The sequence below is a fragment of the Homarus americanus genome, unplaced genomic scaffold (assembly GCF_018991925.1).
Source record: "Homarus americanus isolate GMGI-L3 unplaced genomic scaffold, GMGI_Hamer_2.0 scaffold4896, whole genome shotgun sequence".
Taxonomy (NCBI): Eukaryota; Metazoa; Arthropoda; class Malacostraca; order Decapoda; family Nephropidae; genus Homarus; species Homarus americanus.
The window spans coordinates 170621-173713 of record NW_024749657.1 but is presented as its reverse complement, the minus strand read 5'-3'; positions in this window follow the sequence as shown (position 1 = coordinate 173713).

The following is a 3093-nucleotide window of genomic DNA, read 5'->3' as shown; positions in this document are numbered from 1 at the left end:
TAAATTTAATAAATAATACCTCAAACTAAAGTTAGGATAATATAATTGACATTGCTGGATTCCTTGTAAGACTAGGAATATTTTGAATATAAATGTCATATATTTTGGACAAAAGATAACATAATTACTCTAGAGAACAATTTTTATCTAAAAATGTATGTTTAATGCAAAAATATATGTTGTTTTATATGATCACCTATAAGAATTCCAGCAATGTAAATTATATTCTGGCTGGGTAATTTGTATGAATTTTATGAGCTAAAACAGGCAGTCAGGCAGGGTGGCGGTGGGGGTGGGTGCAATCTAAAATGGCTTCAGCCGACACTCACCGCGCATATGATGAAAAAAATGCCACAAGTATAAAGTTCAGCTTTTGGCAAGGCAATCACAGAGCGAAAAACCTATGAAAGCGCTACGGGTAATACTGTATATATATATATATATATATATATATATATATATATATATATATATATATATATATATATATATATATATATATATATATATATATATATATATATATATATATATATATATATATATATATATATATATATATATATATATATATATATATATATATATATATATATATATATATATATATATATATATATATATATATATATATATATATATATAATATATAAAAAGCAAGTAAATCACTGTAGGTGCCAAGGATCAGGTATAGCGATAATCATAAGTGAAAGAAAAAAAACAAAAAAAAACAAAAAAACCAGGGTGACCCCCACGATCCAAATCTTTTTCACAAATTGTCAGTAATCGTTACACCAAATTCATGTTGAATGCTTCGCATGTTTAATATGACTAGACTTATGATGTTCCTACTATCAATTGAATTACATGGTCAATATTGAGGAGGCTGCATTTATAAAGTTCCTTGCAAGGAATGTAATATGTTTTACTTAGGCCAGACAGGTAAAAGATCTTGCAACTAGAATTAAACAACACAAATACAGTGTTAGGACAGGCCAAGAATCCAATGCTCTGTTTGTTCATTTGAGGGATAACAAGCATTGCATTGACTGGGATAATGCCTCCTCAATATTACCATGTCATTCAATTGATAGTAGGAACATCATAGAATCTAGTCTTATTAAACATACCAAGCATTCAACATGAATTTGAGTAACGCATGTACAAGCTGGACAATTTTGTAATTAAGAAGATTTGTGATCAGGTGAGAAGGCCGGGTCACTTGACCATCTGACCTGACCACCAACTGTTGTGTGCTATTTAAAGATTAGTAGGTCATTACCTAATACCTGACCATTGTGGACCTGGTCTCACCCTCCCTGTATATATACACCTTGATTTGTATTACTCTCTAGTCTGTACTCACCCTGAAGATGTGAATTACACAAAGCTTTGGGAACTTCGTTTTCTTCTTTCTTCCTGTGGTTATCAGCATATATATATATATATATATATATATATATATATATGTTAGTGGTACCCCCACTTAACGCGGTCAATTGAACCCAGAGGGTCCCCTGCTAAGTGAAAACCGCTGCTATGAATAACAGAACATATGGGATTAATTCCAATAGAACCCAGCCCCACTCCCAAACCCACTTTTTGACGAACAAATAACTATGTTGTAGTAAAAATAACATCTTAATTTTTATGATGGTACATGCACACAATTACTTAAGAGAAATACAGTCGCTAGTTAATGTCCATTCAAATAATGGACTCAACTCCCTCCCTCCTCTCACACTACAGTACACAGCCAGTTAACAGATGGTCGCACGGGTCCTCCCTCCCCCCACCCCCACCAACCGTCCCAAGGAGATGTGTGGGATAACCTCAAACTAAAGTTAGAAAATAATTGACATTGCTGGATTCCTTGTAAGACCAGGAATATTTTGAATATAAATGTCATATATTTTTCACAAAAGATAACATACTTACTCAGATTAAACATTTTATCTAAAAATTGTATGTTTAATGCAAAAAATGTTGTTTATATTAAAAAATGATCACCAAATTATAAGAATTCCAGCAATGTAAATTATATTCTGGCCGGATAATTTGTAAGGAATTTTATGAGCTAAAACAAATATCTACAGTTAATAAAAAAAAAATATATTCTTCAACACTATCTGTCAATCAAAGTACCCCACCTTGCCTCCCTCTTCCAACCGCCAGGTCAGTCCCAACCCTCCCACCACCCCCCACCAATCCTCCATTCAAGAGTTTTAACATTTAGTAATAAATAATACCTCAGATTAAAGTTAGGATAATATAATTGACATTGCTGGATCTCTTTGTAAGACCAGGAATATTTTGAATATAAATGTCATATATTTGGACAAAAGATAACATACTTACCAGATTAAACATTTTATCTAAAATTTGTATGTTTAATGTAAAAAAATATGTTGTTTATATTCAAAATGATCACCAAATTATAAGAATTCCAGCAATGTAAATTATATTCTGACCGGTAATTTGTATGAATTTTATGAGCTAAAACAAATATCTTCAGTTAATAAAAAAAATAATTTCTTCACGGGTAACAGATGGTCGGTCGGTTGTCCCTCTCCCTCCCCCCACCCCCACCAACCGCCCCAAGGAGATGTGTGGGATAACCACTAAATTTTAATAAATAATACCTCAAACTAAAGTTAGGATAATATAATTGACATTGCTGGATTCCTTGTAAGACCAGGAATATTTTGAATATAAATGTCATATATTTTGGACCAAAAGATAACATACTTACTCAGATTAAAACATTTTATCTAAAAATTGTATGTTTAATGCAAAAATATGTTGTTTATATTCAAAAATGATCACCAAATTATAAGAATTCCAGCAATGTAAACTATATTCTGGCCGTAATTTGTATGAATTTACATTAAAACAGGCAGTCAGGCAGGGTGGCGGTGGGGGTGGTGTAATCTAAAAATAGCTCTCGAGCCGGACACCTCACCGCTGTTGCTGTGGAAAAATCCACACGCTATGAAGTAGTACAGCTGCAAGGCACACAGCATGTAAAATGCTCGCATGGAAGAGGCAGTATATGCAGTAAACGTAAAATATGATATGCGCACAGAAGCGGTA